The sequence below is a fragment of the Meleagris gallopavo genome, chromosome 2, assembly GCF_905368555.1.
Source record: "Meleagris gallopavo chromosome 2, MGAL_WU_HG_1.1, whole genome shotgun sequence".
In the NCBI taxonomy this organism is placed as follows: Eukaryota; Metazoa; Chordata; class Aves; order Galliformes; family Phasianidae; genus Meleagris; species Meleagris gallopavo.
This window is the reverse complement of record NC_139405.1, coordinates 11,169,365-11,182,932: the sequence shown is the minus strand read 5'-3', so window position 1 is coordinate 11,182,932 and position 13,568 is coordinate 11,169,365. Positions and strand designations below refer to the sequence as shown.

The 13,568-nt window shown below is 38.2% G+C and overlaps 1 long non-coding RNA gene across 9 annotated transcripts in view; it reads left to right on the top strand.

The window, feature by feature from the left end:
* The first annotated feature begins 8,750 nt into the window (after positions 1-8,750).
* Positions 8,751-13,568, top strand: part of LOC116216293 (uncharacterized) — a 190,084-nt gene continuing 185,266 nt past the window's right edge. For 2 of the 9 annotated variants that reach the window (XR_014881861.1, XR_014881859.1), the window contains exon 1: positions 8,756-8,890. This is a non-coding gene — a long non-coding RNA (uncharacterized LOC116216293). Of the gene's footprint in view, positions 8,891-13,568 lie in introns of all 9 variants that reach the window. The other 7 variants (XR_014881860.1, XR_014881858.1, XR_014881863.1 and 4 more) reach the window with 5 other exon arrangements.

Below are 13,568 nucleotides of genomic sequence, written 5' to 3'. Positions count from 1 at the left end.
TTAAGCAAAGGATGGGAGGTGCTCTGCTTGCATTTGGGCTTTGTGCTCTGGTTATGTTCCTGGCATCTCCCTGCAGTAAGCGGCAGGTGGGAAGCACAGTGCTCTCTGGTTAGGAAAATGTAATAGGAGTTGTGAGCCCAAACAGTCTTTTCCCTTTTCAGCGCTCACTTCTGAGCGCCCAAATTGAACTGAGAGCAGAAACAATTGTACCTATCTAAGATGAAGCTAGCTAGCCTCTCATCATGGCTGCTCCAAGTAGAAATGGGAGCATAAGGAGTATATCCACTCCTGCTTAACAGCCAACCCAATTATGCATGTAGAAGAAGTGTGGATGGTTTTTGGAAAACTTCTGGCAGCAGATGCTTGGCTGAGGTAAAGAGTCTTCAGCAGTCTTGTGATGATCTACACCAGATGAAAATCTGATCCCAGTTATGCATTTGGGACTTCAAATGGCTGTCTTCTCTGGAAGCTGCTGAGCTTCCCTCACTGATAATTTAAAAGGAATTTTAATCCTTTCAGAGCCTGCCTGCTTCAAGCCTTGTAATGACACATGCTGATTGTTCTATTCAATTCATAAAAATTAATCACCAGATGTAAAATATCACAACTGACAGAAACGAGGAGTTACTATATTACTAATCTCTCTCAAAACAAACAAACAAAAAGAACATACACAATTAGCTAAGCCACAGGGCTTTAGAAATGTTACAACATTTCTAATATGTAGATGTAATTCAAATCATGAGATAATATGGACTCCCTGAGAGAAAAAAAAAAAAAAGGCTATTTTTTTAAGCCATTCTATTATCTTGCTGCTGTTTAGTACATGTGTGCAGAAAGTGGAGAGTGCAAGCACATTTCTTGATACTTCTGTATTTCAAATTTCATCAGATTACGTTAATTGGTAGCGAAACACACTTCCACAAAGGTTTATTCAAAAGTTTTGTATAGACTGATTTTTGAGATATTTGTAGGATGACTCACTTTAATCTGGAGCTTTTATAGCTTTTCCTCTTAAAGTTATTTTTTGTTGACTTTCTCAATGGATGCTTTCCTTAAGAAGTAGTGTTAGAAAACCATGAATGAAGCTGTATGCAGTGAATTGCTTTGCAGCAGCAGTAGGAAGAGTATCATGATAACAGTCTTCTGTGCTGAAAATGAAAATTCACCTACATAGCATTTTCCACTTATTCACAGTTACCTTTTTCATTGTGGTTGTCACACACTTATAACAAACTGGTGGGTTTTGAAGCTTTTCACCAAACAATTTCTTTTTTTTTTTTTACTAGGTGTTACTATTTTAAGTATGTATGCTTCTGACCGGCTCGTTTGGGAAATAAATAACACCACTCAGCTTTGTGGTATAGTTGGTGATTGTATTCTGAGCTTATGGTTCATAGCAAATAGATGACCTACTTATAAAAGGAACATTCTCAGGAGTCCTCTAAGTGATGAAATGGAGGCAGTGCATGTGTTCATAAAAAAAAAAAAAAAAGAGGTAAAATCTGATAAACAGGAAATCTTAACATTTTGATTCACTTAACCTAGAAACAAAATCAATTTGTAAGATAGTTGTAGTAAAATGTTGTTCTACACCACCCATTTGTTTATAGTCTCTATGGTAGCTTTAAATGTTAGTCTTTCCCAGAGAATGTGAGTGGCTTTTAATAAAAAATTTCAGCAAACAGGAAGGGGCATGATATCAAGGCAATGTTTTAATATACATGAGAACCACTAAAAATCTGTCATTTGCATTCAGAGGATGCGAGGCATCTGTGGTTATGGATGAGAGAGAGTTAGAGGGTGCGGGATCATGGGCTGACAGATGTAAAGAGACTGAAACTGGTAGCTGTTTTAAAATAACAATACTGAAGATAGCTCAAACAGGGAAATGGAAAAACATGAAATATGTTGTTTTCTGGCTAGACTAAAAGAAAACAAGAGGTACTGCTTTTCCAGATGTGGTTTCTGAATATTAAGATTCAATGTTCGTTAAGGTTAAGGTCTGTAGAGTTAAGGGTAGTTGAACAGTAACTGACATATTGTAATACTGAAGAATTGTAGTTGTCTTGACATAGAAGACGTAACTGCAAATTACAAATCTTATTTAAATCTGTTGTTGTCCTACTGCTAATTGAAACTACAGAATCCCACATATTGTGCCATTATTCCTACTGTTCTTAAAGTCTGCTGTTCTCAAAGTCTGCTGTTCTCCTTTAACAAATATCTCTTGGTATGCCATCTCTTCAGTAGTTTTTCTTCCACTGAAGATCTAAAGATCTGAAAATCTGAATAAATAAATAAATCCATGAATACTCAGGAAAACGGCTTGGTGCTATATAAACAAAGTAATATACTTTATGCCCCTAATGCTGGTATCTTCCTGTACGGACTGTTTTAGTCAGTCAGTCATTCAGATGCAATTTAGGAAAATGCAGTACCAAAAGAAAGGAAACCAACTTCCCTTAGCAGGAGAAAGTGGGATGCAGAAGTTGGGAGTGTCTGAGCTAAATATATACTGGAAGAGCAAAGATTTTGCTTCCCCACTGTCTCAGCTTTACTAAAATGTACTGAATAAAATCTGCTAGAGGAAACATCTATTTTATATGGTAACTTGCAGTATCTCTCTCAAACTGACTGTTGCAAGCTAGCAGGAGGCACAGACAAGCTTCTGGGATTGCCAAATGTAGCTTTCACTGCCGATTGCCCAAAGGGTTTGTCAACTCCACCAATTTCCTTGGATTTGTCATTTTCATAAAAACCATGTGTCTTGAGACTGTCAGATTTACTTGAGTCTACTGTAAACAGTAGTTAAGATTAAAATGAGAGAGAAACTCTTGACTACAAAGTTGAAAAGGCTGTTGGAAAAAGGAGGCGTAAAGTAAGAAAATGTGAGGTTAAAATGCATCTGAAAGCAATCTTTCCTCTAAACTGTTATATAAGATTGAGATTTGTCTCAGATGCTTTAGCTCAGAGCTGAATCCACAAAGCCCCAGTTGGAGAACTGTCTTTGAGAACAGACATGTGAAAAGACTTTGGGAAGGTAACAGCATAGTCCTGCTCACCCTGGGCACACTCTGTCTTGAATTCTCCTCCTTTTCTTTGGTCTCAAACAGGTCTCTCAGGCTCACTTTCTTCTTGTCTGTTATCTAAAATAAAAAGGCTTTCATACCATACGTTTCTACTCATATTTACCCAGATTATCTTCATTAATTTCCTGAAGAATTAATTTCTCAGGTCCTGGGATCCTGTGTTGCCATTTTAGACCTCACTCAACACATTTCTTCTGGTTGAAAGACTTTTTAGTGCTCACTTATTTCAGTTAGTAGAAAGACCTTTTTCTTTTAACAGGCTTCAAATTCTGCTGACTGACAGCACCCCATATATATTGTAAGTCTTCATTTTGCTGTCAATAAATCCTATGAAAATCCTAAACTCTGAGTTTTCACTGAGATTATACATAGTGTGATAGTAGCTGTAGTGTTCAGACAATTGTTTATTTTTTGATAGTGTCAACTGTTATCGGTTCTGGGGATCCTCCACTGACAAAATGGCTGGCATTGAGAAACATTCGTGCACCTGGTGGGATTCTCTGCAGTAGCAGATGTGTTCAGCCTGGGCAGGCACAGATGTTATGTCTAGCATAGAAGATGTGTGATTTGTAGGAGAGTGAAGGGGGATTGCATTTCCACACAGATCACACAATAAAATGTCCACGGGCAGTGCATGTTTATCCTCACTTGGATGCTGAACCCGATGTGGTATGTCCCTTGCTTTGACTTTGACAGAGAAAGACATTTACTCCACTGTGGTCCACACTGTGGTATGCCCACAGCCTAACAAGCTCTACAGGAACTATGTGACTTGACTCTGCAATAGAAGTGTAAATCAGGAGTATCTCCACTGAAGTCAGTGAGATTATGGTGCTATAAAAGTGATATATGTGTGAGGAAAACCAGAGCCATGGGATGAATGACTAGAGTTGCCACTGAGCTGTAGAATCTCTTGGCATACCTAGTCTGTAAAATGCAAAGACTATGTGCAAATACTTTCAATCAGAACAGTGAAAAAAAGAGAAAGATTTAGGGGAGACATCACTAAAACAGCAAAGCTGAGGGCCTTGTTTAAAGTGAGAAAACAAAAATATTTCTAAACCACCTGAAGAATTGACAATTGTTAGACAGGATGCAAGAATGAGTCTCTTTCTTATCCTCTCACTTGTTTAAAAACTGGGGTTAAAGATTATCTTTAAATTCCAGACTCCATTGAATTTTTTTTTTTTTCATTTTTCTATGAAATTGTGTTAAACTAATTTTCATCTTGGGTTTAGCTCTCTCATACTTGTTAGAATTCCTTTAATACAGTATTTGAATTCCATTCTTAAAATTTCCTCCTATAGGGAAGTAGAAAAATATAAATCCAGAAGAATTTGTCTACAGTCTGCTGAATTTCTTATGACATTGCTAGTCTTTGGAGCTGCTTGCTTTGTTGTTTTGAAGAGGTTAAGATGAGCGCTTAATATATTGTGATCTATTTAAAGTGCTTCAGAGCATTTGAATGTGAAGTAAAGATTGCAGACAATTTAGCTGTGAGGTAAATATTCAGTTTTTTCACCACCTCTCTGGGCAAACAGTTCCAGCGTAACACCACCTTAAAAAGTTTCTCCCTTATATCCAATCTAAAAATTCCCTGTTCTAGTTCAAAATTATTTCCCCTTGTCTTGTCACAACAAGCCCTGCTAAAGTATCCATCCCCTTATTTCTGAGTTTTTAGATACTGAAAGGCCACACTATCAAATCTCCCAGGAGCTTTCTCTTCTCCAGGCTGCACAGCCCCAGCTCTCTCATCCCGTCCTTGGAGAAGTGTTCCATCCTTCCATCCCTTGGATCATTTTTGTGTCCCTCCTCTGGATGCATTCCATCAAGTTCATGTCTATCCTACAGTGAGGACTCCACGTCTGGATGCAGTGATCTGGATGAGGGGCACAGAATAGGGGGCAGAATCACTTCTCTTGCCCTGCTGGCTGCACTTATTTGGATGCAGCCCTGGATGTGGTTGGCTTTCTGGGCTGCAAGGGCATCTTGCTGGCTCATGTCCAGCTTACCATCCACCAGTATTGTCAGGTCCTTTTTGGCAGGGCTGTTATGGTGCTTTAAATTCTGATTCAGATTGTGATTAGGCACCCAGATGCTCTAAGTGAATTAACAATTCTACTGAAACCTTCTACATACTGTTTTCCTGCTCATATAAACTACCCTACTGTCAAACTCTGACCTATGCCTCTGGGGCAATGTATATCTGTTTTCTTTGCGTGAGTTTTGATTTTTTGTTTGCAGGTGCTGAAGAGTCATCAGTGTGATGACTTCTGTGTAAAAATTTATTTATTTATTTTCACTCGGAGCTGCTCCTCAGTGCCTTTTTACTTAAAGGCACAATCTAAATTTGAAAGGAACAGCTAGCAGGGAAATGCTGTATTTTTCATTGGGGTGATATGTATAGAATGTGAGAGACTGCTGAGTCAGGCACAGTTTGCTGTTTGTCACTGCCTAAAACCATTAGCATTATGAGATTATACAAGGCACCTGCTGAAAGATCAAAAGATCTTACTTGAAACCTTGGAGAGTGATATTGTAAGCAGACTTTAGTTTGTAGCCTGCATAAGAACAAAGACTATTTCTTTTTCAGAACTTCTGTGGTTTGACTAACAAATTCAGGAAGACATAATTTTCTATGGCTTGTGACAAATGTTTCAGGTTGTGCAGCGTGATCTTTTGAAAAATATAGTAGGAAGGAGGGAGGAATTATTACTGATATTATTTCACAGAGAGACACAGAGTGGTCACACCCCTAATTGCTTTAAATCCACTTTGTTCATTTTGGTGTGCGGTGGGGAGAGTGACAAAGCTCAACCAATACTGCAGATTTGATTCTAAAGTGCTTTTTTTGACTGATGTATGCAATGGTGCTGACTTAAGTGCTGGAGCTGTCTATATAATGGAGGTGAGTAGCTTGATGCACAAAAAGCAGTGCTTTAAAAGCTCAGGCTTACCAGCACAATGTGCTGAAGTGGGGAATATGGTTGAAACTCTGATCCTCTCAGGAGCAATGTTAACAAACTGTGTAGAGCAGGACAGCATCTATCTCCTGATTTCCACCTGCTGGTAGGAGAAAGGGTAAAAGAAAGTACCTTCTGAAACCCTGCTGCAGAAATACGCAGTAATAGTGAAAGCCTCTTTGCCAGAAGTTAAAGCATCTGCTGCCATTTTGCGTGTGGATGCTGTAACTGCTTGCTACTCTGCAGTGGCAGGTGTCCGACTGATGTAGTCATACTTTTTTCCTCTCCTTTCAGTTTAAGTAATAATGTATTGGGCTGGGGAGAAAAATACTACTGCAACCTAATGACTATATTCTCTGGGAGAAATGGGTTCATGTCCCCGCTCCAGTGTATACTTAACATTATGTGTTCGCTGACATAATCTCTTGCTGGGTCAGCTCCTCCCTAGGTGACTGGTCCTTGAGATCACCAGGGTGCAGTGAATGTTACTCGTGCTTTTCAACCGTTTTTCTCCGTACTCCACAGGTCATGAGAAGTGGAGTAGTTCATAGTACAAGGATTATGAAAGTTCTGGAAACTCTAGTTTGAGGGTTTTTTTTTTTTTGGCAACAGGCAATGTCAAACACTTTCAAACAGAATGGAAAGATTTGCTGTTGTATCCTCTATGCACGTGTTCATGCTTACATATCTATTTGCAACCTGAAGGTTTGGCTGTGCTCTGTGAAAACCTGCATGCTAATACAAAAAGGGGAAACTGCAAAAATCAGTCATAATGGTTCGTTTGGGAACAATTCAGCTGAAAGTCTAACCTTAATTGTTAAAGTCATAATTCGTCTTTCTAAGATTATAGATAAGTAATGAGTAGCGTAAACCAAATGGGTGATATTTGTGGTACCTATAAAAATATAAATTAAAAAGTACAAAAATAAACTCTACCCTATTTTCAAACTTGACTCATTCAAAAGAACTTAAGAACATTTGTTAGGTCATATTATAGATCTTTTTGATCATTATGCTAAAATGGAAATAATACGTCCATATTTAAAATGTTTTACTTGCCTCCCATTGAAGTGTTGCTTTATGTCTTGCTTTTCTGCAGAACAGCTGCTGCCCCTTAGTAGAAGGCTGCAAGCACATTTGATGTTGGCATATTTTGGCCATATCCTTCTTATGCAGCTGTCAAAAACAGCCTCAACAACCATGAACGAGGCCCTAGGGGTTTTCTTCAGTGGGGAGAGATTTCCTGATGAAGACTCGAGGCTTTTTTATTCTACTGTGTATTCTTGCTGTGAGAGGTATTCAGAGAAGAAAAGGGACACAGCCTAAATAGCTTCAAGCCCTGCCAGTCCTTGCTGCTGCAGCAGGCTGTCAGAGCAGTGGGCACTCAGGTGTAAGTTAGAGCAGTTTTTAGCATCCTCTAGTTTGTGCCAAGGATTGGGTCAGTTATCAGCTAGTCCCAGAAGGTAAACACTGCAGAGAGGTGGCTTTGCTTCCCCAGGTTTGGAGCAGTGTCATGACTGCTGGGTGTGAGAGCATTTCTAGCACTCAACAGCAATTTTCTTGTGCTGTGAATATGATGCTGTCTTACCTTGCAATTTTTTTCCATCAGCAAGAAATAGACCCAGTTCAAACTAAAACGTCTTCTCATTTCAGGATGAAATTGTGCATGCATAAGTAATGGTGGTTTGTGTCAAATACTTTTAAAAGTCTTTGGGTATTTGTATATTCAAACCTGATTCAGACTTTGGGCCGGCAGGGGTCTCAAAGGATACAAATGTGAGCCGAGAGGAATAATCATTTGAAAATGTTAAAGGTGTAAAACAACAACAACAATAACAAAAACCAAGAATACCTGACCATCCCCTAGAAAAATAAAGTATGAATATTCTAAGGTAAATCTTTATGGGAACACAATGGGAATAAGACCACAAAAACTCCACCCAACATTACTCACCTACCCCTAGGATAAAAAAACACACTAAACACAAGGAGAACAGAACTACACTGTAAGCTAAATAAAATGATTTTTCAAAGCTTACCAAGGATTTAGGTACAGGCACATTGTGTAGTTTTTGTGCTCTTCCAGGAACACAGAGGTTTATTTCAAGCCAGTCATTCATTTCAGATACATTACTTTAGTTTGGAAGTTGGCACGTTACTGTTAAGATCAGAGACGTGTTTTAAAGAGCTTCTTGGCTGGAACAGAGATTAGAAAGTTTTTTTCAAAAACTTTTTTTTTTTTTCCTATACATACGGTTCTTCTACGTTTGTGTTTTAGCACACTGTTTAACCAATAGATTCTTTGATGGATTGACTGCATAATGCAAAAGATATTCCAGGAACTGGCAGTGTATATCCAATGGGAATAGCTCTATTTCAGTTCTGTTGCTTTGTGTCTGAGAGCATTTACTTTCATTTGCCTCTCCTGTTGCCAGAAGTCATCCTTTTCTTTCAGGATGCAACTAGGAACTTTTCTCAAAAAGTCTAATGATCTCCTTTCCAAATATTATATAATCTTACATTCTTTATGTGAAGTATTTTCTTAAAACTTTGAAGTATCAAAAAGTGAGTCGTTTCTCATTTTACGTATGGGCAGCTGAGGTAAAAATGTAAGCCAAGAGCTAGTGTATACAGAGTCAGATTCTCAATTGGAAACCACCATTACACTCAATTTTTTAAATTCGAGAATGGAGAAGACCAATGTTTGAAATTAACTTAGTATGTTGCTGTTAGTTTGCTAATAACATTTTTGTGTTTTTTTTTTCTTTCCTAGAAACCAGTCTTATGAGAAAGAAAAAACCACAACAATGCAGGGCATCCAAATCTCCTTTAAAGGTAATAGTATTCATTCCTGATCTTATATTTATTGTTCAGAGCCAAGAAATGTGTTTATTAGCGCTTATTAGATTGCTAAGTGCTTTTATTTGGTCGTTCTCCTCCATATGGAATCATCTAGAGTACAGGCAAATAGATATTAATGGTCTGCAAGAGCCATTGTTATTCCATTGTCGCGCGTCAATTCTTGCTGGTTCTTTTTCATTCCTCCTGCACACATAAAGCTGTGAGGTAGTGTTTTCTATATAATATCTTTTCCCAGCTGATACTTTTTAGCATACGGTTCTTGGTTTTCTTTCAAGTACAGAATAAATGTCAATTAGTCCCTCATCTGTTTTATGATGATTCTTCAATCTCGAGAGTATAAAGTCCAAGTAGCTCTGCATGCTATGCTCATCTAAAGATGGAGATTCTGGCCTATTATATTTATCTACTCTATGAGAAACTGAATCTAATGCAAGAATCTGTATCAGTAAAGAGCTCAGTGAGTACAAAATAGCAGGAGGGATTAAACACATTTGTCACAATTACCTTTGTTGTGTCTCTTCTAGTAAATAGAGTACTCTTTTCACTCATATTCCTGCTGCTTTATCGGTGTCCACTTTCATTTTGTGATAAAAAGAATCCAATTTGCTTTTCTTTCTCAGATCTATGTATGGATACTGCTCTGCCCTTATTGTACTTCTTACCAGCTCATTTTTCCTAATATGCTCTTACAAAATTTCTCATAAATGTTTAATTCCTAACAATAGAGTACTGGAATAATTTTCATGGTGCAGAAATGTTCTGCTGACCAACTTACCAGAGTGAAAATGCTAATATGACCCCTGTGTCAGTCCTGCAGCCATCTTTAATGTAAATTTAATTCAGTGATTCTCTTGGAGATGGAAGATGGCAGGCTTACCAGAGCTACACTGAATCAAGGTATCAGCATTTAGCAGACCCTGGTTACTAGGCTCCTGTTTTTCTCTGAGACTAGGAAAGATCACAGAAATGCACTTTCATGTTATCTGTCACACATGTGACTGACTGTTGTATGAAGAAGGCATTTTACAGATTTGATGAGAGGCTAAAAATAATAAAAGAATGGCTGGGAGTGGGGATGGGAAAGGCAAAACATACAGAGCTCTGGTATCCCACTCTGTTTCCCAATTGCTTTTCTGTAGGAATAAAAACCAACAGAACAAAACACCAAGAGCCCAAGCCACGCACTCAGTATCAAATAAAACATCATATTTTTTATAAACTGAATGCTGCTTTGGAAAGCAGCCAGTGGGGGAATTTTCCACTTGTGCTCCCTTTACAGCCTCTTTCAAACCTACTGCTAAGCAGCAGGGGCACATGCTCCCTTTGGAGTAGGGCACTTCACTCCCTTTTCTATTATGCAGCTATGACACATTAAGCTACTTGAAATGGTATTCATATTTTATCAGCTCTCCTAACTTTAGTTCTTTATTTATAACGCACTCTGACTTTTTTTTCCATCCTATATATCCAGATTTAGTAAAGTAAAAGACCAATGCAGCTGAAGAAAAAAATGAACTGAGCCCCCAAACCACTCTATGAATTTAATCATACCTTTCAGGTGGAGTGTGTGTTTTCATTCAGTGTTAAAGGCTTCACCCAATCATTATTTTCTTTTTGCACAGCATTTGCCATGGTGTCCTCTGTGAATCGTATTTGATTTGCTCATATTTCAGAAATCATCTTTACTTGGAAGAATAGCACATTTTATTCCCTAAATGTGGCACACTATGGCTGTGGTCTGATAAAAGATCCTTGCACGTGAAAATGCTAACATATCTGTGCAAACCTGCGCTGATTTGCAAATGCAACAATGCAGATTTGATAACAACTTCAGAAAATTTTGTTTATATTTTGGTAGTCTTCTTATATAAGCTTAGGAAATCTCTTTTCTAGTATTGAGGAAGGCATTGATTAAGTGCTATTGACAGCTCTATCTCGTCATGTTGGAGACGGTTTGTAAATACCAACAGAACCTGAATTTGCTACCACCACTCCGCTAACCTGAACCGCTAGTCAAAATTAAAGATTTTGCAAGAACACTCTGTGTAGGTGGAAAATTGGGTAACACAAGTGTGCAATATTTTTGGTGCAAATTCAGTGTTTGTTTTATAAATAAGTTCTGTTTTTCTGAATACGAGAGAGAGCCATCAGGCATTTTTCTCAAATATCAAGCTTGCTACTCCAATAATGTCTGTCCTCAAGAAGCCTTTCTTATTCCTGCCTCCTACTTCCATCATATATTTAGACTGGCTTCTTAGCCCATGCTTCTATGAGCAGGAAAACATTTCTTCCGCCGCTCACATAGGTCAGCCCTACCATGACCTAAAGCCTGTAGCTATGGCCATTTAGTCCCAGACAGAAGTGGGTTTGAGGCTGATCAATCATAATTGCTCCCAGTGCAGGTACCTTTTAAGTGAAGCTTGTCAAAAGCATTGCTGAAATCAGTGGATAAGTGAAAAAACTATGCATTCATGAATGCTAGCAAATGATTGAGATTTTATTGTCTATTTAGTGAGACTGCATGTCAGAAGAAGGGGGAGAGAACAGGATATGCTTGCTTTGCTCTGTGAGCAGGGTTCTGATGTTTTCATTAGGTGAAAACCTCATGTACCAAGAGAAAAGTCACTCTCCCAAAGCTGAGGAAAGCAAGACAAAATGGCTCTGTTCTCTGTTTGGAGGATACTGCTAAAGCCAGAATCATGAAACAGAACTTTGACAGCAGCACTACAGAGCACTTTGTCAGTACTTACACAGTATTAAGCACATGCCTAAACCTAGAAGCTATGACTCATTGCCTGATGTTTTCCTGAGGAAATAAATAAATAAAGTGAATAATAGGAAAAAAATTTTCCCCTCCATAAAACCATATACTTCTAAAAGTAAGGCCTTTGTTTCGCTTTTCTTTTGAGATGCAGTGATTTCCATCAAAATCTTTTAAGAATATTTGGAAAGGAAACGATGGAACTTGCATTTTAATGTCACGTGCTGGCAATAGGTTTTAAACAGCATTGTATGGTTGGACTGTAAGTAATAAAATACAAGTTGAATTTCTTTGGAAGGCCATTCATGAAAAAACATGATTAATACATCTAGTGTAGTCTGCCAATGAAATCCCCTTGGAATCCTTTGCTCTAAATGCTGTTTCTCATTGCTGGGTGCCTCTCGAAATCTTTTACGCTTGCAAAAATACACTGTTAACATTTTTTCACTTTGTATACAGAAAAATGTTCAGTTCAAGAAGATGGAGAATTAAGACCTCCATCTCACTGAAGTGAAAAGAAACCTAGCTTCACACTGAGCCAGATTTTGACCTTGGATAGGTATCATTAGATCTGTTCGTTTAATTAAAACTTAGCTCTATGTTTCTCCACTTTGAATGCTTTCACTGTAGTGTTCTTAAACTCTGAGTTTTATGTAGTAGTGAGTAGGGATTTTGAAGGCTATTAACTCATTTAAGTGCAAAAGTTCATAACCTCTTACAGCAGTACACTTTTTTTTATCATTGCCAGACAGAGCTGTACATAGAAGAAAACTTGAATATGACTTTGAAGAATTTGAGAATGCTTCATACTCAGTGATAATTCTGAAGTACAGTTGTGCCTGTCTTGGTTTGCTATTTTTTTTGCTTCTGACTTTCATAGATTCACCACTTCAATATCTCTTGATTAATAGGAAAGTCAGGAAAAATATTATTTTAATATCATATGCAGAGTGTACCTGACCAGCACAGGTTCTTCAAAGGAATAGCCAGAAACTATGGAGAGTACAGAAGATATGCAACCATGACAGAATGTGTAGCTGCTCTGTAAGTAATGCCTCCTATTTATTTCCATGGAAACTTCTAAGAACAGGTACAAAGAGCAGGATAAAACTATTTGAATAGAGCAAATTTTCAGCTACAAAACACCATTTTTCAACATAGTCACCACCACTAGGTGTGCATTATTGCCAGTGATGAACAAGAGCTTTCATGCTGTGCTTGTACAAATGTGTACCAGCAGAGGTGATCACTGTTACCATTCTGCTGAAATGCGTCACCTACTGCCTCACTGCACTCACATTCACTGGTCTCCAGAAATGTCCAGCTGGCATTAAATGAATGTCTGTGGGAGCCATTTTTTTTCTGCATGAAATAAGTAAATAACACACCTTTACTTCATCTGCACTTCCATGTCAGATGCCATTGTGCCTCTCTGCTGCCATCTGTCACACAGCAGCAAAAAGTATTGGAATGTTGGCGGGAAGGTTCAACATCTACTGCCATACCACCAGCATCTGTGGGCTGCCATCATAACATTGGAGGCATTGCTTTCAGAGCAACCCTTGTGCATCACGACGGAATACCATGAGAACATTTTTCACATTTTTCACTTCTCAGAGTGGAAAATCTGGCAAATACTCACCTTTGTATGTAAGTGTGTGTAATTTCAGATGCAGCAACTGATGTCTCATAGAGTTCTATACCAATTTAGAAGGTTTTTTCAACATAGCAGCATCTTCTGCTATGGGGATGACCAGGAATAAATGTAGTAGCAGAATTTCAAATAACAAGCTTCTGAACCAATGTAATTCCAGGGATATTGCTTTGAAAACAGTTGAATTTCTCCCAAATTTCAGCACTATAGCTAAGAACAGAACTTCACACTTTTCC